We start from the raw sequence: 27,999 nt of genomic DNA, 5'->3' as shown, positions 1-27,999 counted from the left end.
TCCTTTGTGCTTTCTTATATAAGTTTTTTCCCATCAGGTAAAAACTTCCTTATATTTTATTATAGATGTTACTATATATAGCTCTTTAATTCTTATGGAATTTATTTTGTTCTGTGAGATGAAGGTATAACAGCACTTTTTTCAAATAGATAATATTGATACATTGCCCCAGCATATTATCTAAGTGTCTCAGTGTCAGCATTATTTAACATTTAAAATAGAAAAACTGAAAATATAAAATCTATCAAGAGGGAAATTACTAAATGCTACTCGATGGCAAATACAAATTATTGCCAGTAAAGGACATATGATTACCACTTTTGAAGTATTTTAAGGGCACGGAAACATTCTTTAACATAATGAGGTAAAAAAAGCAGAACATAGAAATATTCATACATGTCTTAGTCCTTTCAGGCTTCTATGACAAAATACACAGACTGAGTAGCTTATAAACAACATACATTTATTGCTCATAGTTCCAGAGGTTGGAAGTCCAAAATCAGGGTGCCAGCATGGTCAGATAAGGGCCTGCTTCCAGGCTTCAGACTTCTCATTGTATCCTCACATGGGGAGAAGGGTGAGGGGTCTCTCTGGAGTGTCTTACATAAGAACATTAATCCCATTTATGAGGTCTCTACTCTTATGAACTAGGGACCTCCCAAAGGCCCCATCTCCTAATACCATCACAACATTGGGCATTAGGATGTCAACATGTAAATTTTGCGGGGGACACAAAAATTCAGACCACAGCAATATAGTAAAACTTCCATTATCTAAATATGAAAAGTGGAAGGCAATACACCAAAATATCAACATTATATATATATATATATATATGTATATAACATATTATATACCCACACACCTATGGTCAATTAACCTATGATAAAGGAGGCAAGCATATATAATGGAGAAAAAACAGTCTCTTCAATAAATGGTGCTGGAAAAACTGGATAGCCACATGTAAAAGAATGAAATCAGAACATTCTCTAACATCATACACAAAAATAAACTCAAAATGGATCAAAGACCTAAATGTAAGGCTGGATACTATAAAACTCTCAAAGGAAAACAAAGGCAGAACACCCTTTGACATAAATTGCAGCAATTTCTTTTTGGATCCACCTCCTAGAGTAATGAAAATAAAAACAAAAATAAACAAATGGGACCTAATTAAACTAAAAAGCTTTTGCACAGCAAAGGAAACCATAAACAAAATGAAAAGACAACCCACCGAATGGGAGAAAATATTTACAAACGAAGTGACCAACAAGGCATTAATCACCAAAATATACAAACAGCTCATGCAGCTCAATATCAAAAAAATAACCCAATCAAAAATTGGGCAGAAGATCTAAATAGACATTTCTCCAAAGAAGACATACAGATGGCCAAAAAACAAATGAAAAGATGCTCAACATCGCTAATTATTAGAGAAATGCAAATCAAAACTGCAATAAGGTATCACCTCACACCAGTCAGAATGGCCATCATCAAAAAGTCTATAAACAATAAATGCTGGAGAGGGTGTGGAGAAAAGGGAACCCTCCTACACTGTTGGTGGGAATGTAAATTGGTACAACCACTATGGAGAACAATATGGAGATTCCTTAAAAAACTAAAAATAGAACTACCATATGATCCAGAAATCCCACTCCTGGGCATATATCTGGAGAAAACCATAATTCGAAAAGATACATGCACCCTGATGTTCATTGCAGAACTATTTGCAATAGCCAAGACATGGAAGCAACCTAAATGTCCATCGACAGAGGAATGGATGAAGAAGATGTAGTACATGTATCCAAAAGGATACATGCACCCCAGTGTTCATTGCAACACTGTTTACAATAGCCAAGACATGGAAGCAACCTAAATGTCCATCAACAGATGAGTGGCTTAAGAAAATGTGGTATATTTTTACAGTGGAATATTAGCCATAAAAAAGAATGAAATAGTGCCATTTGCAGCAACGTGGATGGACTGAGAGATTATCCTACTAAGTGAAGTAAGTCCGACAAAGACAAATATCATATGATATCATTTATATGTGGAATCTAGAAAAATGATACAAAAGAACTTATTTACAAAACAGAAAAAGGCTCACAGACTTAGAAATCAAATTTAGGTTACAAAGGGGAAAGGTGGTGGGGAGGGATAAATTAGGAGTTTGGGATGAACATATACACACTACTGTATATAAAATAGATAATCAACAAGGACCCACAGGGATAGCACTTCCAACCTTCTAGAGGTTGGAAGTCCAAAATCAGGGTGCCAGCATGGTCAGATGAGGGCCTGCTTCCAGGCTTCAGACTTCTCATTGTATCCTCACATGGGGAAAAGGGTGAGGGGTCTCTCTGGAGTGTCTTACACAAGAACATTAATCCCATTTATGAGGTCTCTACTCTTATGAACTAAGGACCTCCCAAAGGCCCAGGTATAGCACAGGGAACTCTACTCATTATTCTGTAATAACCTATATGGGAAAAGAATCTGAAAAAGAATGGATATATGTATAGGTATAATTGAATCACTTTGCTATACACCTGAAATTAACACAACATTGTAAATCAACTATACTCCAATATAAAATAAAAATTAAGTTAAATATATATATATATTTGGATTACATGTTTTCCTTTGTATATGTTCTACATTTTACAAGCTACATTGAGTAGCATGCATTGCTTACATAGTTTTTAGATATCTAGGAAAAGCAACTTTCTAATAACAGCCCAAAGCAAATCAAACTGGATAGGGACTCATGAGAAAAAGATAAGTTTTAATTGACATAAGATTGATATAAAAGAATTACCAATGTGAACTATTATCCAGGCACCTACATTAACAGAAACTTAGTACCCTATTCATGCTAGCAAAAGTCTGACACTTTTCTGTAATAGCTGGGCAACAAAGATTACACTGCATTTGATTCTGGATACTGTATTTTAAAGAGTATTGACAAACTAGAAAGCACTCAGAAAACGTTTACCAGAGTAGCTAGGATTTTATCTTTTTTTTTTTTTTTTTTGGTACGTAAAATGGTTAAAAGATCCAAGGATGCCAATCAGGACAAAACTAAGAGGGAAATTCATTTTCAAATATATGAAGACTGTCTTAGACAAGAGGCAGTTTCTGTCACCCGAAAACAAAAACAAAAACAAGACAGAACTGAAACTAAAGTTAGAGAAACAAATTTCACTACAAAGTTCTCTAAGTTAGAGAAACAAATTTGTCTCAACTTGAGACAGAAACTATATAGTCACCTATCAGGATCACTATAGAAAGGTTTTTGCTCTAAGTGGCAAGGTAGATTGGCTAATCCAAGTTTTTTATTTCAACCTTGAGATTCTCCTATTCTAAGATTATCTGATTACCTTCACTCAGGAAAACATACTTTTCTATACCATTTATTATCATCCAAAACATGACAAATTCAAATTGGACTTATTTATATAACATTTAAATCTGCTTTTAGGCTAAGAATTGTAATGTTCATATGATGAAAAATATGTACACTGATACTATGAAAGAGTTTCCAAAACAGCAAAAAAATTAGATTAAAAATGTTTTTAAATTTTATAATGAAAAGCTCTGGAGAGTCATTCAGATAATGGTATTTCAATTAGTATAAGAGACATTTATTATGATACTGTTCATATGATATTAATAGTGCTCTACATATGATGGAAAATATGAATTATAGACAAAATTCAAAGTACAGTAGCATCACCATGGTATCAAAGGCCATCATTGCTCTCATAATTCATAGAGAGAAAATATCATTATGATTTAAGAATTAAATGTCATTCAAACTTTTTTATTATGATAAAATATGTGTAATTATACTTTTTGAAAGGCATTCAGTCTAATGGCATTAGAGAATATAAAGCAAAACAAGGGTTCTAGCAGTGAGAATTTGAGTTATTTGTCAATTTGGCATAAAACTTCTGTGCTCAGATCAGGACTATGTCTGTTTTGTCAGTGTGTAGCCCAGATGACATGCTCATTTTGAGTCATTTCACTTGAACTGCCTAAGAGCATTACTGAATACCAATGGATACCTGGGCAATCACAGGATGGCTGGATGTAGCCAAGTCCAGCATTGTGAAAACAGGAGCTCTGATATCCTGACTAGGCTAAACTGGACACATTAATCCATTCATTAATCATTAACTAAGTTCCTAATATTTGCCATCTAGACCTTAAAGATGGTGCAAAGATGTTATCCCTGCACTTAAGTACTCTGTAGCTTCACCAACACTGTAAGGATGTAGAGAAAAAGAAACGTTTCTACAGTGTTGCTGGGAATGCAACTTGTTATGGAAAATAGCATGGAGAGTCCTCAAGAAATTAAAAATAGAATTACCACACTATACAGCAGTACCACTCCTGGGTATTTATCCAAAGAAAATGAAGACACTAATCCAAAACGATATATGCACCCCAATGTTCACTGGAGCATTATTTACAATAACCAAGATATGGAGACAACCTAAGTGTCCAATGACAGATGAATATATAAAGAAGTTGGAAAAAAAAGAAAGATGTGATATGTATGTATGTATATATGTGTGTGTGTATATATATGCATATGTGTGTATATATATATATATATAAAATGGAATATTATTCAGCCATAAAAAGAATGAAATCTTGCAATTTGCAACACATGGATGGACCTGGAAGGTATTATCCTAAGTGAAATAAGTCAGAGAAAGATAAATACTGTATGATATCATTTATATGTGGAATCTAAAAACTAATACCAATGAATGTATATAGCAAAACAGACATAGACTCACAGGCATAAAAAACAAACTAGTGGTCACCAGAGGGTAGAGGAAAGCAGGGAGGGACAAAATAGGGGTATGGGATTAAGATATACAAACTACTATACATAAAACAGATAAAGAACAAGGATATATTGTACAGCACAGGGAATTATAGCCATTATTTTGTAATAACTTTTAATGGAACTGACTACATAGAATCTAAAAAACAAAATAAATGAACACATATAACAAAACAGAAAAGGACTCACAGATGTGGAAAACAGGCTAGTGGTTGCCAGAAGGGAGGAGGGCGGGGGAATACACAAAATAAGTGAAGGAGATTAAGAGGTACAAACTACCAGTTGTAAATAAATAAGTCACAGAGATGTAATGTACAGCACAGGGAACACAGTCAATAATATTGTAACAACTTCGTATGGTGCATAATCTATAAAAATATCAAATCAGGGGCTTCCCTGGTGGCGCAGTGGTTGAGAGTCCGCCTGCCGATGCAGGGGACGCGGGTTCGTGCCCCGGTCCGGGAAGATCCCACATGCCACGGAGCGGCTGGGCCCGTGAGCCATGGCCGCTGAGCCTGCGCGTCCGGAGCCTGTGCTCAGCAACAGGAGAGGCCACAACAGTGAGAGGCCCGCGTACCGCAAAAAATAAATTAAAAAAAAAAGAAAAAAGAAAAATATCAAATCACTCTACTATACACCTGAAGCTAAGATAATACTGTAAGACAGTGGGGAAGGAGAAGGTGGGATGAATTGGGAGATTAGAATTGACATATATACACTACCATGCGTAAAATAGCTAATAGGAACCTGCTTATAGAACAGGGAACTCAGCTCAGTGCTCTGTGATGACCTAGATGGGTGGGATGAGCGGGGGTGGGAAGGAGGTCCAAGAGGGAGGGGATATATGTATACATATAGCTGATTCACTTTGTTGTACAGCAGAAACTAACAACACTGTAAAGCAATTATACGCCAATAAAAAAAATAATATTTCTAGTCAACTATACTTCAATTTAAAAAAAGATTCATGTACAAATAAATAATACAGGGTACAAGGTGATGAAAACCATAAAAGAGGGGAAATTAAGGTGTTTTGGGAGATCAGAGGAGGGAAATATTGCTTTTGGAAAGAAAGAATATAAAGGAAATGGTGTTTGAGTTAAGCCTAAAAAAAGATATTTAGGATTCAGATAAGGAGAGACAGGAGAACAGGAGAGGAAGCTATTCTAGGAGAGGGAGAATAGCACACACATGCACGCGCACACGCGCGCGCACACACACACACTCACACAGGACTGTTAAGAAGTCAAAAGCATATTTAGTAACCATGAGTAGTGTTGCATAGCTGAAGTGAATTGCTGAAAGGAGTGTACTAAGAGATACAACTGGAAAGATAAGTTGAGAGCTGACTCTAAGGGAGGAGGGGCTTAGAGTGTATTGCTAAACAAATTGAAAATTGTTTGGTACTGAGAAGCTTTTAAGGGATTGGACAACTAGTGACAATAGGATGCCTCACCTCTCAGAAACGGTTTCACTGTATGCCTGACAGGAGGGGTAGATGGGCAAATGTTCTTTCATAGGCTTCCAAGCACTTCTGATTGGCTGCAGGTCCTATCCAAGTGCAGCCTTGAATATTGAGGGAGTTCAGGGACTAACTAGAGTGTACCTAAGCTCTGTGTGGAGAAGAAATCTAGTTTGCTTCCTTCTCTCAAGACCCCAGCACTTTTACTTGACATTGCCATGTACAATGATTATTGAGTGGAACGGTATGTGTGAACTCAGGGAAAGGAAACTAACATCAGTATCAGATTAAATATGATGGGTAGAAAGGAAATCTTCAAACAAAATGATTTATAATACTGTATGGTTTTGAATAATGTGCTTTGTTGTATCCATGATTGTTTCCCTTAATGAATATAGGTAGCTGGCAGCTTCCTATATTTCAATTCAGGATTGAAAATAAGGCTGAGATCTAACTTTACCTCAGTTATCAAACACGTAGTCAGTTTCTGCTTGAACCAAGTTCCACATTTGACATCTGTTGATAAGACTCCTCACCAGAGATGTTGGAATTGAAGTGATAATATATATAAAGGCTATGACACATTAACCTGAGATAACATAGGCAATAAATAATGGTAATATAATTACAAGGCAAGAAGCAGGTTGATTACCTTTAACAAATACATATTGAACACTTAGCTTCCTACCTAGCATAGATTGTAAGGTACAGCAATCGATGGGATGTTGATAAAGTGACCATATAATTTATGGTTGAAACCAGAACACTTTTGAGGGAAAAAGGGGTCACTGTTAAGTTATAATGGAATAACAAGTGGTAAACAAGAGCTGTCCTGAGAAAACTGAGATGTATGGTCATTCTAGATTTTTAAGATACGGTTTGTAGCTTGACGGAATTGGCACACCAAAAACTCTTAGTGTACAAAGTGGCATAAGACCAAACCCAAAACGATGTGAGTTGGGAAAAAATAAGAGTTTTGAGAAGGAACTATAATAATTAGAAAGTAAGATTTGAAATTTGAATAGATGAGAAACTTTTGAGTAGGCCTAGACATCAAAGTCTGTAATTAAAAGTGGAAAGGTAGAAGTGAAGTGGATGTAAGAGGGAGCCTGAGGAAGTATGCCTGACCTAAGTCTATGCTTATTTTAGTGGAATGGATATCTGAATAGATTTTTTTTTAAAGGATGACTCCATTGCCTCCCTTACTGCTCCTATAAGAAGTGATTTCCCTCTTTAGAAAACCAACTCCGATTATGGATTTCATGCATGTCAAGCTTAACAGGCAGGGATATGATTATATCAGAAAGTAGTATGCAGCGTGTGCACTTTAAAATTACTAGGAGAATAATAGTTTGCAATCTTTTTTGTAAATCAGTAAGCTTTTCCACCTCTATCATTCCCTCCCAGCACGGCAGGAAAAGTGCAAACCTCATCCCTTTGGAAAGAAGATGACTGATGAAATATTAATAAAGATTACTAACAAAGTAAGCACTATGACTAAGGTTGTGAGAGCCAAGGGATCTAAATGGTGAACAAATTTATTCAGCAAAAGGGCAAGTTACTCAGATGTTTTAAAGCAGATGACACCACCTCTATAAACTGCAGGGGGCCTTTGGGAATGAGGCAGAATGGGGGTGTAGGAGGAGGGGACATTTGAAAGAAGGGAGTTATTTATTTGCATTAAATAGTAGGAAAAAAGAAAGGGGAATTTCAGTAAAAAGCTCACAGCACATACATACAGTACCATGGAGGCTTTTATTTCCTCTCCAAATTGTTACATTTCCCTCGTCTTGCCTTTTTGACCATCACAGGAATTGATTTAAGCCATACATTTTCCTCAGCGCAAGGCTGCAGTGCTGAGGCTTTTAGATCATATGCATACATGAGTGGCTAAAGTGGATTTTTTTATTTAAAAAAATCAAATAGTGAGACTTGGATATTTCCAGTAATAGGTGAAACAATGTAACTCAGAGACAACTTTACCCATTTTCATGGATTTTTGTTTTAGATTCTGTTAGCTTGGGCTACTATAACAAAATACAATTACCGGGTAGCTTAAATGACAGACATTTATTTTCCCACAATTCTAGAGGCTGGAAGTCTGAGATCAGGGTACTAGCACAGTCTAGTTCTGGTGAGAGCCCTCTTCCTGACTTGCAGACAGCCATCTCCTCACTGTGTGCTCACATGGTCTTTCCTTGGTACATGCATGTGGATAGAGGGAGCTCTGAGGTCTTTCTCTTCTTATAAGGACACCTATTCCATTATGGGGTACCACCCTCATGACCTCATCTAAACGTAATCACCTCCCAAAGGCCCCACCCCAAATATAATCACATTGGTGGCTATGGCTTCACCATATGGATTTGGGGGGTACACAAACAGTCCATAACAGAGACTTAGCTGGTGACACTCCTGGTGAAAGGCCAGAAGGAATCATTGTCTCTTACATGTAGAATCAACACATGTCCCATCTTTCCCAACCTTCTCTGAACTCAAGGGTTATTTATCCTGCCTAGGCAGAGAGAGACTGAGATTGGAAGAGAAAGAGAAAGAGGGAGGGAAGAGTACGAGAGAGCAAGAGAGCGAGCGAGTGAGTTAGCTCTAAGCAGGGTAGCAATCATGTTCAACAAGCTGAGGGACTTGTATTTGACAGGGATGTCCAAAGCAGCCACTGCATGTCCTGTCTGGTAACCCCTCAAGCTCTTCAACAAAGGCTTAGATATGAGGGACGGCTACATATGCATCTGTGGTGTCTTAGTTCACTTTGGGCTGCTACAGCAAAGATACCAGACGGGGGGCTTATAAACAACATAAACTTATTTCTCACGGTTCTATAGGCTGGGAAGTCCAAGATCATGGCACTGGCAGATTTGCTGTGTGGTGAGAGCTTGCTTCCCGGTTCACAGGCGGCAACTTCTTACTGTGTTCTCACATGGCAGAAGGGGTGAGGGAGCTCTCTGGGGTCTCTTTTATAAGGCACTAATCCCATTCTCATGGTTTAATCACCTTCCAAAGGTCCCATCTCCTAATATCATCACACTGGGGATTAGGTTTCAACATATGAATTTTGGTAGGGAATAATCATTCAGTCATGTGGTATTCAAGCTGTGCTGTTGGTACCTTCCTTCTTTACCTCTAGGAAGTCCTCTCATTTTCATTATTCCAACTCCACCATATAATAAATAGGCCATGAGCCAAAGGAGAGATTCTTCGAATGAGTAAATTTCAACATTATTAGGGAGATAAAATTGGAGAACAAACAGGAATCAGGAGCTATACCTATTTTTATAAGTGAGGAATTCGAAGCCTAGTGAGGCCTTCAGTGACTTATTCAAGGTCAACAAATGAGCTACCAAGGAAACACAAAGAATAATCCAGGTCTCCTGAATCCTAACAGATTTCCTTTCTTCAAAAGCATACGGCTGACCTGAAAGCTTAAAAGACTCCTAGGGCCTCCTTTGATAGGTATTCTCCTATAGGCTAGAAAGGTTACTAAGGTTATTTTATTAAGGAAAAGAAGTTAAAGAAAGATAAGACTGCTGCTATTTCTCAAAGATCTGTAGTTCAGTTATATCTGTCACAGTGAATAACTCATAGAACAAGGGACACAGGTGAGAGTCCAGAGGGTAGATTGAGGCCATCCTGAATTCAAATTTTTCAAAGGAAAAAGAGAAGTTTCATTACTATTTTAAAGGATGTTAGAGGACTGTTGTGGTACTGTTGCATAGTACCAGTAGATTAAGAAAGCCAAAATCATAGGCATTCTTCATGACTCTTGAGAGTTTAGTAGGGAGGGAGACCCAGGGAAGCAAGGTAAAAGTTTGCATTACAAAAAAACCAACTGAGCTTCATTGTAAAATAATTAATTGCTATTAGTAAACACATTAAATAGATATGTTGAAAATTCTATTGCTTTTACATAAAACCATGAGCCTTCCAGAGAACCTTTCATTCAATTAAACTATTGACTTGGGTTGGGACCCTGCTAGGTTAGGCAGTTCACATACACTGGCAAAATCCAAGTACTGTTTTTCTTTTATTGACAAACACTAAAAACTAATGAGCAAAGGGGAACACAAGTTCCTATAAACAGGAAGAATGTCAACATCAGAGGTGTAAACATGCCCCTAATTAATTAATTTAATAATTATTTCCCTCTGGTTAAGGATATTAAGTCAAATCTGGTGTTTATAAAATAATAAGATAGAGGTATACAAAATATAAAACCTAGTCTTAACACACACAAGAATATTAGACTTCCAGCAACTTCAACCTGGAAACTAGAAATAGACAAACAAAAAATTAAACCTGAGGTAGTTCACATAAATCCCAGGAATTAAATAAAGCCCAAGTATTTTGTCCCATAGAAGAACTATTTCATCCTTTGCTCAGATTCATATATCTATGTATCTTTGTATACAAGAAAATAAACGTATCTCATTCTCCAATCTATAGAAGATTAGAAGCATCAAATCAGAAGCTACAAGCAAGTAAAGAAAGTTGTCATTTCAGGCTGACATACCACAATGAAAAATGACATACGTTCTTTTTTTTTTTACTTTTCAATTTTTTGACTATTAAACAAGGCTATATGTTTTTAATTAATTAATTAATTTATTGGCTGCCTTGGGTCTTTGTTGCTGCACCTGGGCTTTCTCTAGTTGTGGCGAGTGGGAGCTACTCTTCGCTGCGGTGCGCGAGCTTCTCATTGCAGTGGCTTCTCTTGTTGCGGAGCATGGGCTCTAGGTGTGCAGGCTTCAGTAGTTGTGGCTCACAGGCTCAGTAGTTGTGGCTCACAGGTTCTAGAGTACAGGCTCAGTATTTGTGGTGCACAAGCTTAGCTGCTCTGTGGCATGTGGGATCTTCCTGGATCAGGGATCAAACCCATGTCCCCTGCATTGGCAAGTGGATTCTTAACCACTGGACCACCAAGGAAGTCCTGACATACATTCTTATAATAAGCGAACAGATAAAACTCCTAAGACTATACTCAAGCAATTTAAAACACTGAAATTTGGGGCTCTTTGGAGTATGGCTGACATACATAAATAAATACCAAGGACATGATAATGTGTTACATGGCCTGATGTTTTTCTTTTTTTTTTTTTTTTTTTTTTTTTTTTTGCGGTACGCGGGCCTCTCACTGTTGTGGCCTCTCCTGTTGTGGAGCACAGGCTCCGGATGCGCAGGCTCAGTGGCCATGGCTCACGGGCCCAGCCGCTCCGCGGCATGCGGGATCTTCCCAGACCGGGGCACGAACCCGAGTCCCCTGCATCGGTAGGCGGACTCTCAACCACTGTGCCACCAGGGAAGCCCTGGCCTGATGTTTGATAGTCATATTGATCTGTTTCTTCAGTCATCAAGCAAAATTTTTTATATTATGTTGATCTTATCACCTTGGATATGAATTTACATAAAATATAATTTATTACTTGCTGCTTTGCTAAACATTTCAGTTCTTAAAGAGGCAACTTTAAGGTTTTTTGAAAATTAACATTTTTAGAATACCTCTGTTGATGATGTTAGATTGAAAGAAAATTACCATGTGTATATGTGTGTGAGAGAAGAAATGTGGATTCTTAGTATGAGGAAAGAAATATGACTTGGGTGCCTGGATAAACAGAACCAGGGCCATTCCTTGGTTGTGGGGTGGGCAGCCTGGGTAAATATTTTTTGTGGGGCCCCTGACTGTATAAACAACTTGATTTTAAAACATATTATAAAATCAGTGGGCCCATATGAAGTACAGTGTTTTACTGATGAAGATTTAGAATACTGGATAAAAAATATTTAGAATCATGGATAGAGAAGGGATACTTTTGTATTAGTTTACTATACAAACAATGCACATGAAGAATGTTAAGTCATGCCCAGGCACTATTTCTTTCTGCTCAAGTCCCGAAACAACCTTTTTGTGTATTTTATTGTTAAATGGGCCATTTCTAGCTAATTTTATATCTTTCACCATGAAAAAAACAATACTGGTATTATTCACAATAACATGGCTCTTCACAACCAGTTTATTATAAAATAATATAGATCTCTTGCCTCTGCAGTTTCCTAATGCCATTTATTTAATGCTGGTTACACCATTACTCGTAACACTACATCATCCATCCTGCCTCTTGTGAATACTGGTTTATACTGACTCTTTAAAGTTGTTACTGTGCTCTTTTGATGATGACCACAAATGCGAGTCTTGCCCAGAGTATGCAGAGAAATGTGAGCAGTAATTCCTTTTCTGGTCATATTAAATTTATCGTTCAGAATTTTACAGTATAAACATAGAAATACATCTTTCAATCATGTCTTCTTTTGAACTCTTCAGGCCATAATCGCCACCAAATAAAATCCATCAGAAAATCCTTAAAAGTCTCCCCCCAAAATACATATATCTAAAATTTAACCACTCTTCCCTGTCTCAACTTCTGCAATCCTAATCCAAGTCACCAACACTTCTCATTTAGGATATAGGCACTCAATACCCCATAGCAGGCTTCCTCAATTCTACTTCTGCTCCTTTATATTCTTTCTTACACAGCAGTCAGAGTCATATTCTTGAAACACATTAAGCCACATCCTTGCTTAAAACAGTGTAATGAAATTCAAATTCTTAACAACGTACAAAAGAAAGGCCTTCCTCATCTGCCCTTGCCTACCTCGCTAACTTCTCTCCCCCCTCCCCCCACACTATGCTCTATACATATTTATTGTACAAACCACTACAGGGCCTTTGTACTCTCCACAAATAAATCTCTAGCATAATCCCTTTTCTTTTCTTCATAGCACTCATAACTTACTGAAATTATCTTGCTTATTAAACTGCTTAGTGTGTGTTTCTTTTCATTTCCACTAGATGTAAGGTCCATGAAATCAGATATGTTATCTGTCATGCCCACTGTGGTATTCCCTGTGAATAGTGGTCAAGTTGAGATCAGAACCTAGATTGAAAGACTCAGGCCAATTCTTCCTTCCAAGGCTTAAAATCTATTTAGAGAGACATGAAACACATTAAGACTAATGCAGTACAGTCCTCATTTAGGTACTGATTATTTGAAATAGACTGAAAGTGACAAAACATGTCAGAAAAGACTAAGATTAGTATAGCCGAGAGTCGTAAAGGTAGATATTACAGAGGAGGTAGATTAAGTCCCTTCGTCTCAAAGACCCCAGACAAATATAAAAGTTAAAAGTAAAATATACATGTGTGGAATCACTACTTTGTATCTGGACAAAGTTTACTCTGTATCAATAACTCAAGTATAAACCTCCCAGATTTTGATTCTTGCCATATATAACATTTCTACTCATTGCTGATCTATGTTTCCAGGGGAAAAAAATCACAATTCAAGTACTTATATTCTAAGTTTTATCAATTTGCAAAAAAGAGCACCTCAAAAGCAGATTTTCTTCTTCCCACCAGACTCCCAGAAGTGATTGTGAACTAGGGAGTGACCCTGGATAACTTCAGTCTCCAATATATGGCAATTAAAATATGGTCTTAATTATACTGAAATTCGTGAGAAAGGGCCATGAAATTTTAGGGAGAAAATGATGCTGTCATTAACATGCAAACCAGTCCTGTGGTTTGCACCAGCCTGTGCAAAAGACATATGCTGCAGATGCATAGAGAATGAGTTATCAGTTGGATTGTGTGGGCTGCTTACAACAGGAGACAGAGTTGTAAAGATCTAAGAGAACTTTTTATAAATCTGATCAGGCAAGAAAGACCACAGAAGTAATAGAATAAACTGTTCTGGGGTACGTGCTGCCAGGAACAAAGACCCAAGACAAGGGCAGAAAAGATGAGAGAGAGGGGAAAAAAGAAGATTCCTGGGCCCAGACTCAGATTGACAGAGGCAAAGACAACGGGAGAGGCCATACACTTGCACTAAGAAAACTGAGAATTATAAGGTCTTTCTTGGGATTTGGCTCAGAATATATCAAAGTTTCTCATGAGGTACATATGCTGGATTGTACATTCACATGAATTATATGTGCTGAAAATTTCAAATCTTAGGTGCTAGGAACAATGATTAATTCATTGTCCTGAGAAAAGAAAGGGAACCTATTCTTGAAGTCTTCAGGGTGTTTGGGGTGATGACTGTGGGATGAAGTGTGCCATCTCACCAGACAAAGCCTTGCCTGACTTCCCAAACTAGGGCAGCACATGTACTGAGGTATTTTTAAACAAATATATTGGAGTGTTTTATGTGATTTTAAATGTAACATAATAAGCATGCATCCCTTTTATAAAGAAGAAAATGCTAAATAGCAATAATCTCATGCCCAGAGATAAGCACTAAAAATTCGTGTATTTCTTTCCATTCTTTGATGTTCCTGGTTACAAATATACCCTGTATCATCCAATTTGGAGTACAAAATAAGTTGCATCTCTTCTGATATTCAAAGTAATATAAGTCTGAATCTCATCCCACAAATTTCAATCAGTCCTTTTGTTCTCTTAGTCATTTCTTTCCCCAATATTCCTCAGAATTCCTATTCTGAGGGCACAATACTTCCATTGACTACTTGATCCATACTGCATACTATGAAAGGCAGGTAATTTTCCAAATGGAAAACAAATTGCTATTATAAAAGGTAAATGAATACTGAGTGGCCAGTGGGTGGCCAAAACAAATGTGTACTGTATTTCCATGGGTTCTCAAGAAAAGGGGACTCTGAATTTCAAGTACTTTGGGGGTATCACACAGAGGCTGCAGCTTTCATCTGAAGAACTGAACTGTATAATACAAATAAAACAAATACTAAGCACGTTTTAGCCTCTCCTTTGGGGTACATTCTTTTTTTTTTTTTTTTTTTTTTGCGGTACACGGGCCTCTCACTGTTGTGGCCTCTCCCGTTGCGGAGCACAGGCTCCGGACGCGCAGGCTCAGCGGCCATGGCTCACGGGCACAGGCGCTCCGTGGCATGTGGGATCCTCCCGGACCGGGGCACGAACCCACGTCCCCTGCATCGGCAGGCGGACTCTCAACCACTGTGCCACCAGGGAAGCCCTGGGGTACATTCTTTAAGTATATTTTTCCTCCTCCTGATTTTAATTATTTTCTTAAACTACGATTTAAAAGTAAACTAGGGCTTGAGCTAGTCTCCTTTCAGATGGCTTTTTGAATCATTAACCACCTTAGTTTGCATTTGGTTTTGACCATTCACTCATTTCCATGGTGATTTAGAAGAGCAGCAGAAAGGAAGCAGAAAACAGATAAAAATCTGTCCTCTTAAGCAAGAATAGGGATGAGGACAGAAAGCAGGAAAGTAGACTTACATAAGTGTCATTCAGGATATGTGACCCATTATGCTGATACTAATCAAGGCACTTTACTGGCTGCTGCTTCTACTTATGCTAATGATGCCACTATTGAATTACCATGCTCTGAAGGAAGTAAAGTGGCATGCGTAGGACAAGTGCCAAATCTTCAAATGGTATGATGGATTGTGGATGCATTATAGACTTCTGGCAGGATTTAAAGCATCCACATTTAGAGTACATACCCAGCTGGTGACCATCGCATGTTAATACTTTTGAGTTTGGGGTGTACCAAATCCAGCCAGTCTAGAGCAAAACTGTGAAATCAGTAACATATAATTGCAGAGTCCTCCATCTTTGCTTCCATATATTCACCCTCCCTTGTGGTGTGCCAAAGACCTTAATAATGTCCTCATAATAATTGGGGTTCCTTGCTGTGGTACAGTGTTGGAACTAAGTATGTCCCATACTCGAATTTTCCTCATTTCTTTCTTCCCTTACAAACATTTCTATCCAGACTTCATTCTCTGCGATCCTCCAAGATAATGGAGGACATTTCCATGAAAATGGAGGAATGCTACATGGCAACATTTTGATAGGGGTATTTAATATCTAGCCCAATCATCTTCAACTATTTCTTAATCTCAGAACACTTTGCTCAAATAACATTTTACAGATTTGCTAGTACTATGAATGTGGACTGCCCAGGTTTAATTGAAAAATTTGTAATAATTTTTATGGACTTGGAAATTTTTCTGATTAAAAAAGTTAACACATGATCTTTGCAAAAGAAAAAGGGGGTGGGGACTTCTCTGGTGGTGCAGCGGTTAAGAATCCGCCTGCCAATGCAGGGGACACGGGTTCGAGCCCGGGTCTGGGAAGATCCCACATGCCATGGAGCAACTAAGCCCATGTGCCACAACTACTGAGCGTGTGCTCTAGAGCCTGCGAGTCGCAACTACTGAAGCCCACATGCCTAGAGCCCATGCTCCACAAGAGAAGCCACTGCAATGAGAAGCCCGCGCACTGCAACGAAGAGTAGCCCCCACTCGACACAACTAGAGAAAGCCCATGCACAGCAACGAAGACCCAACACAGCCACAAATAAATAAATAAAATTATTTAAAATATAAAGAAAAAGGGGGTGGAATGCATAAAGTATAAGGAAGAAAATGAAGATTATCCATATCTCATCACCTGAAGGTAGTCAGTGTTAACATTTTGGTATATATTCTTCAAAACTACATAGCTTGGATGAAGAAGCTACAGCTGAAACTCACATGAATGCTGTAGAGAGTAACTGAATAATACAATTAAAGCACTCAGCATTATAGCTGGCACACAGAAGACTTTAAATAAATGTAACTATAGTTTGTCAATTTCACATTTTATATCTCATTTGATTCCCCATGCCATTGCCCTGTTGTAAATGAAATCAACAGTGTCACAAACTGAATGTTTGTGTCCTCACAAAATTCATATGTTGAAATTCTTATCCCTAGTGTGATGGTATTTTAGGAGGTGGGGCCTTTGGGAGGTGATTAGGTCATGAGGGTGGAGCCCTCATGAATGGGATTAGTGGCCTTATAAAAGAGACCCAGAGAGCTCTCTGGTCCTTTCCTCCATGTGAGGACACAGTGAGACAACAGCATCTATGAACCAGGAAGCAGACTCTCACCAGACACTGAAACTGCCGGCACCTTGATCTTGGACTTCCCAGTGTCCAGAACTGTGAGAAATAAATATTTGTTGTTTAAACTACCCAGTCTATGGTGGTTTTGTTATAGCACTCCAAACAGACTAAGACAAGCAGTATTAGCATTATTTTTCTCTAGATAATTCTTGTTAAGAATAGAGATTTCAGGCCCCAAATACCTGAAAAATTTCAATTCAGTAGATCTGAGCAGGAAACTGGAATTTTGTATGTGCCAATAGTTCAACAAGTTAGTCTAGTGCACAGTCAGATTTGAGAAACTTTGCTTTATGGATATCACTCAGTGAGCATTCAAAGGGCATGCCCCAAACCTTCTCCTGAGAATGCTGACAAAAGTTGAAAACGACTCACTGCAAGGTAGGAGTTGGTGATTCTGAGCCATCTTGATGCAGAACCTTGAGAATCTTTGTCCTACACCTACAATGACTTTTTGTTATGTGCTTATGTCCTAGTATGTGCTCTATTGTCTTCAACCTGTGTGTTGTCCCCAATTCATGCTCTTTACTAGCAGCCCCAGGAAAGCAAATTTGCATTCTTGATATCTTTATGTCGCCCCACATTACTTAGCATAATGTGTTGCACCCAGCCACAGATCAGTCAATATTATTGACTAACCAAATGATGAATTTGAAGCAATCAGTCAATATTACATTAGTCCTAAGGGAAAAGAATGTGGAATGCACTTGTTTTGAACAACCTCCACTTGCCCATTTTTGTTGGAACAACCATTTCCCTCTGGGCAGAGTGAGGAACAGCTCCCTCCATCCATCCTCTATCCAATTCACCCTTCTCCAGCCCCTCCTGACTATAGTCCCTAAGTCGCTGGCTGACATTTTTTAAAAACTGGTATAATGTGAGGCATTGTAAAAATTCACAGAAATGCACCTAAAAATCTAATCTGTTCTATTCTTGGTAAGACTCTGGTTAACTCACCAGAGAAGTTCTTTTACTACTCTCTTCTAGAAGCTCTGAAATATATCCAGAACTTCCTTAAGCTGCCAGTTTCTTCACGGTAGTTGCTAGTGTGGTCTCTAGAACCAAACTGCCTAGAGCAGAATGTATACTCTTACGCTCACTGTTTAACTCTGGGCAAGGTTGTTACCTTCTCTATGCATCAGTTTTCTCATCTGTTAAAAAAAAAAAAGTGGGGACATACTATCAGTATCCATCCCACAGTGTTTCTGTGAGAATTAAACTTTATAATGCTCGTAAAGAACTTAGCACTGTGACTGACACATGTTAATCACTCTGCAAATGTTAAGAGAGGATGGTGTTATCACTGGCAGTAGCAGAACTGTGAGAAATATGCCAGTGTCAGGACCATGGGAAACAAGAAATCACATGCAGCTGTTCTGACAACAGAGGTCAGAGTGGGGAACAGGTACTAAATCTGGGGCACCAAAAGTCCAAACACTGAAAGGGGAGCCTGATAAAGAGGTGAGGGTCTGGCTTTGTCATGAGGTCCTTACATACTTTCAGAAAGGACTCACTGGTGCAAGCAGTAAATGATTACTCCTGGCCAGGTGGAAGTGTTTCCTTCTGAAGATGTTTTGTAAGAAATTCTGGATTGCTGGTGCTTAACTGATAAAAAAAAAAACACTTATTGACTTGATTCTTTTTGCCCCCAAAGTAGCAAACTGGTACATTAAATAGCTAATTAGCTTTCCTTATTTGTATGTGAAAGGAGAGAAGGCTACAATAAACCCATGGTAGAATTGTAGGGATTGTATCAACCCCACCACTGTCCTGGGTCATCGCCACTATGCAGCATCTCTGTTGACAACAGCTCTGTTACACAGTCTGAAAGGAATAGAGGTGGCAGCAAATAATATCAACCATGGATCTTCCAGGTTGCATCCTTACACTCTCCACAACACAAATAGATCCCCTCCTCCATCTTTGAAAGCATCACGAAGAAGGATGTGTTAACTGACCTTATTGTGGTAACCATTTCACAAAATATACATGTATCAAATCGTCACATCGTACACCTTAAATTTACCCAGTGTTATATGTCAATTATATCTCAGTAAAGCTGGAAATAAAGAGCTGTATCATAGATAGTGAGGCTCTCAGCTTCAAGGACCACTTTTCCCTTCAGGCTGGACCAGAACCTACTTTTCAGTGGGAATTTGCGAAGGTACATTTTCTCCCTTTTTTACTCTGGAAGCAAAAATATTGAATAACATTGTAAATGTTGGAAACTACAGTGTTGAAGTGTGTAACTTTTGTCCTGTACAGCAAACCTTCGTAACCCTGACCACTCACTGTTGTCTATGCTAGAATCAGAGCCCAGGAAGAGTTCTGGACAACTATATAATCTTTCCACTAGGCAGAGCATTTTATCTTTGCCTGTCTTCCTGCCCTAGTAATGTGGACTAGACTAGACTCTGTTCACCTCTCCCCAGGTAAAGGCACTGGGAACCTTGCAGCTTCATTAATAATTTATCTTCATCCTACTTCTCTCCCACTCCTTTCCTCACTGCTGCCAATGTACCCTATAAATTCTCTTCTCCGTGATGTTACTTATGCTATTTCCTCCCCCAGAAATGCACTCCCTCCTCTTCCCTGCCTCTTCAAGTTCTACTCATCTTTCAACACCCAGCTCAATTTCTACCTCACTAATTAAGCCTCTGCTGCTGGTTCTAGCACACATTCGCACACTGGTCTTAATTTCTTCTGAGTTGATAGATATGATAGTGTAAATCAGTCACTAAGTCAAGTGTTTTTCATTTTTTAAAAAGATGTATATATGTCACTAGTGGTAATGTTTTATACACACACACACACACACACACACACACACACACAATTCTGGTCTTTCTGGCATGAGTTAAAGGTTCTAGAAGGCAATTTTATATTTGATAAGTCTTTTATATTTCCCACAGCATTTTTCACAGATGCTCGAAACATATAAAGACTTACAACCCCCCTGGTATCCTAAATTATTCATATTCAGATTATCGTTCTCCAGTACCTACTATAAGTCTGATTTCTTCTCCTAATAAATATTTTCTTTCCAATTTTTAAAAAGAGGAAAAATAGAAGAAAAAAGGTAATATTACATTTAAGACAATTAAAAGAAAAAGAGAGAACAGAAAAGAAAAACAAATTGCAAACGTTCCTTATTATCACTTCTTTGGCAGCAAAACTGATTCTAGACCAGACTTACTGGTCTTGTAACTGAACCCTAATCAGAGCAGAACCTGCTGTTCTGATTATGTTTGGCTCAGCAAATGAGATAAAAAGTAATGAATTAGCACCTACTGGGAGCTTTCCAGACTCCAAATGTTCTATGTGTATTTACTTCTTCAAGCAACAATCCTATGAAGAGAATTTTATTCCCATTTCATAGACAAGGAAAGAGAGACCGAGAAAGGTTAAGCAACTTGCTCTTATATGTAGTAAGTAGGTTGCAGAGCCAGAATTTGAACCCTGATCTGGCTTTATTCCAGTGCCCATATTCATAATTATTATGCTATGTGGTCTCTGTTTCTCTGGGCTGGCTGAAAGCTCAACTGGATGTATTTATTTCCTGTATCTAATCAGGGCTAGGGAAGGCAAGATCTTAACAGGGTTATGTGATTTCAATGTATTTACTACTACTTTAATATGATGGTAAAAGTTACTGTAGATGAGGCATCACGTATGGCATAAAAATTATGGACTTTGAAGTCAGACATGCTGGTTTACAGACCCTAACTCTGCCACTAATTAATTGTGTGACACGAGGCAAGTCACTTAACCTCCTTCAGACTCAGTTTTTTTTTTTTTCGCATCTGAAAAATAAAGGAAACGAACTAGGTGATCTGTAAGGTCCCTTCTAACTCTAATAGTCTATGATTTAAATATCAAAATTATTACTCTAAAATAAAAGAGACAGTTGCTTAAGGATCTTCAATTAAACAAACCAAAGGAAAAATCTGGGTCAATAGATTTAAATATATGTGTTAAGCTCAATTTAGTGTTCCAGCAGAAAATTTTGTCTTACAAGTTAATACAGAAATCAGTGTGAATGGTAAAGTTTTCCTAACTTAAAGAGGAAAGCATCTCGTTATAATGTCACCAAAACAAAGCCAGTAGTTAAAAAGGCCAGAAATGTTAGAGGAATCCACATTTACATCTTCAGTAAACGAGGTTATGGTATAGAAAGTACAGTATCTCTACATGTCTCAGAAGTTTGAGCTGAGAATGCTTCATGAATAAAACATTAGGTCATAATGTGCCCTCTAGTGTTTCACCCTTCCTCACCCTCCCAACTCAAGAAAAGCATTTTGCCTAAACCTCTTTGTGTTGATTCCGGCTGTTTATTTACATTTATTTTGTCTGAGCATTTAGCCTCTCTGGGAACAAAGCTCTTCAGGAAGAAAAAATAATTTATAGCCTGATGCCTTAAAATATGATTTAATGTGACTTCTTTTGTAGTTTGATACCCGCAGGAAACCTAAATCACACTGCTTTCTCAGTGGTTAAAATATCAAGTCCCAATGTTTTGGTAACTGCTGCCCTAATATTTGATGGGGATAATATGAAGATTGGGGATCCATGGATAGGAAGAATAACTCCATCTGTCCGCATTTGACTCATGATTGATTAGAAGTTGTTACCACTCCTCAACATATTTCATTTTAAAGGATCTCAGGTTGAAATTCGTGAACGACAGGAGATTCTAATTGGGCAATTTCATAAAATGTGAATACTGTCTGACATACAAAGGCATGGGAGGGAGCCAAGCAAAAAATGAATTCGTGCTGCCCCACTCCCTTGGTGGCTTATTTAAATACAAGTTTTCAATGTGTTTAGAGGTGACATGTTTATGATCATGTTTGTATGCATGGGTATAAAAGTAAAAGAGAAAAGGAAGAAGAAGGAGAGGAAAAAGGGGAGAGAGACAGAGAGAGGGGACCAAAAATAGCATCTATTAGATTCTGGTGCAAAGCATGTCCAATATGAGATTCAGCTCCAGGGCTGTGGCAAATATTGTTTTTTTTATTTACCCCATAGCCATTTACTCCACTTCCTTCTGAAACATTTTGTTTGCTAAAATGTTCCTAGGCCCAGGAAATAAATCATGATAGGTCTAAGCCAGTTATGGCAATCCAGTTCCCCTTTCCCAGTGAATGGACTAGTCGGGGACATATGATGCAATTCTGGCTAATACAATACAAAAGAAATTCTGCTGGGAGCTTCTAGAAAAGATTTTCCTCCCCTAGAATCTCTCAGCAAGCTTAGATCTATCATGGTTCATCTCCTGGCACTGGGCATATTTTAGCTTTTACAAAATCTAGCCTTTTGTTTTCCTGTGTTCCTTTCTGCTTTGAACATTCTCATATAAGAACGTGCTGCTTAGAGCTATTTCAGTCACCTAATGACCACAAGGAAAGGACAAAAAAGAATTATACAGATGCCTATCCAGTGCCCTGACATCATCATTCTGTTGAATTAATCCTAACATCAACTTCCTCCAGATTTCCCCTTTAGAGAACACTAAATGTTCTTATGGTTGAAGCCACTGTTAGCCTGTTTTTCTGTTACTTGTGCCATAAACATCCTCAATAATACAGAAATCTGCCCAGAAATATGAACCACTTCTAAATAGTTGGAGTAAAATCAGATAGCCAATGTCTATTATATTGGAGAACACATAAACTTCCAAACCTGGCTCTGTTTCATAAGTTATCTCAAACTTCAGCTCAGCTTTAAAGTGTTCCCATTCTTGATCACGTTGTCCTCTGTCTTTCCAGACCACCCCAAAGTAGTGACCACACACTGTGGCACTTGACTATATAGAGATTTGTGTTCTTTATTTCTATCTTTTAAATTCATGTCATATCTCCAAAAAGACCATAAACACCTTGAGGGCAGTGTTTGGCTCTTATAATCAACACAGCACCTAGGCAGGAGAGTAAAGCTTCTACTTGTTGAATTGAATTATAGCCCTCTTCTCTGTCTTACTTACGCTAGAGATGCTGAAACTCAATTTTTCCCTTCAAGATGGATGCTAGTGGGAGCATGATCCTTTCCAACAGGTTCTGGAGGGACAGTCTTCTGCTCCATTCCCCACTCCCTTTCATGTAAGTAGGTGATAATGAATAACACTATCACAAATGGAAGTATTTTTATTATCTCAGGCCTCTGATTTTCCAAAGTCAATCTGTCATTTTTGTAACTCATGTCATTTTTGTATACAACAGCCCAGGCAGCTTGAGAATGTAATCAAAGAAGGGGCATATCAGTGGATATTTTAATGATCCAAACAATGGCATAGCAACTCTGCCAAGTCAATTTAAAAGTCTTGACTAAACTCACCAATTATTCCTGAGTAGTTGCTTGTACTTTTCCTTGGCCTTAGGCCATAGGTTAATTAAGCAATTATGCAGGTACTAAAATAAATAAAATAAGAAACACGTATACAGTTTCTACAGGTTCCAACACTGTCGGAGTCTAACAAAATGTGAAGTCAGAATCAAGCATTTTTAGTGTCCTGGTTGACTCATAAAACTTTTATTTCCCTAAAAACATCCAGGTTTTGCAACTATATAGATAACCCCAAATCTGTATCTTCAACTGAAACACTGGATTTTTGGCCTCCCACATAAGTAGATGTTCTTGCTTTCTATTTCTATTACTATAAACCAGGTACAAGTTTTTCCGCCAAATCATCAGCAAACTAAAGTGGACTCGTGAGAAATGATGTATCCTCCTCACCAATAGATGGCTTGAGTACATGACTTCTAAAGGGCCTTCATTTTACTTGTGATTCTTTCCTATCCATTCCATTCCTTTAACTGTGGTCATTATATTTTGTGAAAGAGTCAAAGATACTATCTTTCTTTGAGCAATTCTAAGATGAATGTCAGGAAAAACAGGCAATTAGAATTTTAGCACCTGCACAATTCAGTTCCAAAGCACTTTAAACAACAGTGCTAAATTCGCTATAGAAAAGCAAATGTTTATCTTAAATATGGTTTAATCCTCTTTTCCAGGAAGCTTACGTAACAAAAAATACAGCTGGAGGCTATAGTGACCCATTTATAACCATAGTTGGATTTGTTACCAGGGAACCCGTCAAAATCAGCTTAGTTTGTTTGAATGGCTCATTCTGGCTCTCTGTGCCTTTCTTCTCATTTGATTTTAGGAGCTCAAACTGGTTTAGTGATGCCAGCCAGGGGAAATGGTTTTCTTTGACTTTGCCAACTTGGCAGGACTAGAATAAATGCAATAGATGGCTATCCACATATTGCGGTGTTTCAGGGGTTGTTCATTTGTTTCTTCCTCTCCACAGTGCTCTCTCTACTGGGAGGGATGGCTTTGGATTCCCTCCCCAACCTTGTCACTCTGGGATAAAAAATCCTACAATAAGCTATATGTGACATGTAAATATCTCTCTCTCTTAGGGAATAAATCAATGTGTTAGACTGATTATGTGCGACTAGCAGAAAGGAAAAGAAGGTACGTTAGTGAGTGTGAGAGAATCAAATGCTAGCAACCAACCAAAATTTAGGCAGCCAAACTTTGCTTCCTGCTTAGAAGGAGGCAAGGCTGGAGTCAAATTAGCCGTAGCTAATACTGCTTTCATCTTTGTTCTTCAGAATTTGGTACCATTATACTCCTTGCTCATGATTCATTCCCTTATTTATTAAACAGGGCCACCCAATGACAACTTGCTGTATTAGTTTTCTATTGTTGTGCTATAAATTACCACAAATTTACAGGCTTAAAACAACCTTCATTTTATAGCCCAGTTCTGTAGGTCGGAGGTTCAGGCAGACTTGACTAGGTTCTCTATTCTGGGTCTCACAAGGCTGAAATCCAAGACGTATTGGACAGAATAGGCTCTTATCTAAAGCGTATGGGAAAAAACTCACCTCCAAGCTCATTTTTCAGTCCCTTGTGGTTGTGGACTAAGTTTCCATTTCCTTGAAGACTCGGATGGGGTGACTCCCAGCTCTCTCTGATTCTCTCACATGCTCCCCTCCATTGCAAAGCCAGCAGCAATATGTACTTGGAAACTCTCTGGCTTCCTCTTTGGCTACCAGCCTGAGAAGACTCTGCTTTTAAAGGAAGAGATCATGTGATTAGATTAGGCACATCCAGATAATCTCCCTTTTGCTATATAATTTGCAAATTATATAAATTTGCACATCCTATGTAATCCAGGGAGTAACACCAGGAAACTCTCATCTATTGCTGATGAGAATGCTGAGTAATACAGTGACTTTGGAAAACACTTGGCAGTGTTTGCCAAGGGACTGGAAAAAGCTTGGCAGTTTTCTACGAAGCTAAACATAAACTTACCATCTGATCCGGTACTCATATTCCTAGGTATTTACCCAACTGATTTGAAAACTTATGTCTAGAGAAAACCTCTACATGAATGTTTATAGCAGGTTTATTAATAACTAAATTCTGACAGAAACCAAGATGTACTTCAGTAGGTGAATGAAGAAGCAAACTGTGGTATATCCATACAATGGAATACTATTTAGTGATAAGCAGAAATGTACTATCAATCCACAGAACAATATGAATGAACCTTGAATGCATACTGCCAAGTGAAAGAAGCCTGTCTGAAAAGGCCTCATACTGTATAACTTCATTTACATGACATTCTGGACAGTAAACAAACTGGTGGTCATCAGGGGTTTATGCAGGAGTGAGAATCAAATAGCTGAAGCACAGGGTACCATTTAAGACAGTGAAACTACTCTGAATGGTATTTTAATGGTAGATATATGACACTGTGCATTTGTCAAAACCCATAGAACTTTACAACACAAAGAGTAAACCTTAATGTATATAAAATTAAAAAATAATTTAAGAGGGTAGGGATACAAGGAAGGAATGCACACTAGGGTAAGAGAATCTAACTGTATTACAAATTGCATTACAAATACGACAACCTCACTGAAGGCAGTACGGGAAAAAGTGCTGACCTAAGTAACTTTGAAAATGAGTTAAGTCTGTAAGACTAAAAGCAAAGGGAACTGTACATAACCACTGTATTCTACTTAGTAAAGTTTTGTCCCATGTGGGTAAAGACTAGCAATTCTGACAGTGTTATACATATATACTTAGATTGAATGATTAAGTAAATGGATGGTGGAGAGCAAGAACAAGGTTTTTCACTGTTGCAGAAGTTTACATATAAGCAATAGAAGGAGGCTAGAATGATGTATGTGGTAATAGATTAGAGTTAGACACATCAATATGAAATCACATTTAGTTTAATACAGATAAAGATGATTACACCTAGAAATATTTATAGTCATGCGTATATATACAGCACAGTATACGCACATTTATTTCCTTGCAACGTTAGCAAAGAGGACCTATAAGCGATTAACCCCAGCAATGAGCACAGCGAGCATCAAGATTTTGCTTTCTGTGGAAATAAGTAAAGACCAACCAAATGAGAATTGGCAGAGGTTATTTACTGAGAGCGTGCTGGGGAGTCAGGCCCATCACTTGCATTTTGGCACAGACTCAAAGGCAGGCATAGGAGCAGCAAAGCTTTATATGAGAAAAAAGGGAAAGCTTCAGCTATACCCTGATTGGAGGCTGTTGTCATGGGGAAGCTACATGGAGGCAGGCTAACTAGAAGTAAAGTACCCTATGTGATTAGTTAAGTGTGCATAGCCATAGTTGGCTCTCTCTGGACAGTTCTAAGTTGGAAGCAGGGACAAAAATTAGGGACGTTTTCATTAATAAAATCAGTTATTAATCAAGTCCTGGCTATTTATGGCCAACTGTTACAGGGGTTACTGTTTGCCTTCCTGAGATGTTTTCTAGAGATAGTGGTCTGACTTCCCACAAGTCTAACTTTTGGATAAGGCTGGCTTCTGGGCTGGTTACTGTAGATAATGGGTTGTTTTGGGGGGTTGGTTGCTAGAGGCCAGAGTTCCATTTTTATATATGGTCTGGTATCATTTCTTTGTATACTAAGTCTATAATTTTTAATACCATTCTATAATAAAAAGAGTTAAAGCTCCTTGGACAAACGACTGATTACAGGACTGGGGCAGGAAATACACAAAATGAGCCTGGAGCATATTTTAGTGCTAGAAAGGGAATGATGAGGAGGACGATGATGAGGAAGAGGAGGATGAAGATGATAATATTCCCATAATGATATTATGTTGTCAAAGGGACACAGCCATCTCTAGCAGCTTCCAATGGCTAAAGTTGAAGCAATCTGAGCAACAAAATAAATATTTGATAAAAATAAGTATTGGATTATAACTCAAAGTATAGAATAGATATCCATGAGTCTATACTGATATATATGATTGAATAAGCAAATAAGTGGGGAGAATAGACAAAACTTATAGTCAAAATATGAAAAGATTTATGTAGATACTCTTTCCCAAGCATACAGAACGTAATTCCCCACTCCTCAAGTGTGGGTTGTCCATAATGACTTCCTTCCAAAGAGTATAGCATGGAAAAGGGCAGACGAAGGCAAAGAACTTCACACTGTAGAAAGATGACAAATACTACCTTCAGCCAGATGATCAAGCTTGGCATCAGCAGTCATAAATCATGTACCCTTGATATGATCTGATAAGAATGGCAATTTACCTCCCTGGTTTTTGCCCCCAAAACACATAACCTCAATTTAACAATAAGAAGAACACTGCACAAATCCCAATTAAGGAAATTCTACAAAATACCTGACCAATATTCCTCAAAAC

At 38.1% G+C, this 27,999-nt stretch overlaps 1 long non-coding RNA gene across 2 annotated transcripts in view; it reads right to left on the bottom strand.

The window, feature by feature from the left end:
- LOC137216980 (uncharacterized) overlaps positions 1-25,366 on the bottom strand; it is a 347,516-nt gene extending 322,150 nt beyond the window's left edge. For both annotated transcript variants that reach the window (XR_010939964.1, XR_010939965.1), the window contains exon 1: positions 25,174-25,366. This is a non-coding gene — a long non-coding RNA (uncharacterized lncRNA). The remainder of the gene's footprint in view (positions 1-25,173) is intronic.
- Positions 25,367-27,999: the final 2,633 nt, after the last annotated feature.

Source organism: Pseudorca crassidens, chromosome X (assembly GCF_039906515.1).
Source record: "Pseudorca crassidens isolate mPseCra1 chromosome X, mPseCra1.hap1, whole genome shotgun sequence".
Taxonomy (NCBI): Eukaryota; Metazoa; Chordata; class Mammalia; order Artiodactyla; family Delphinidae; genus Pseudorca; species Pseudorca crassidens.
This window is presented reverse-complemented; position numbering and strand designations above follow the sequence as displayed.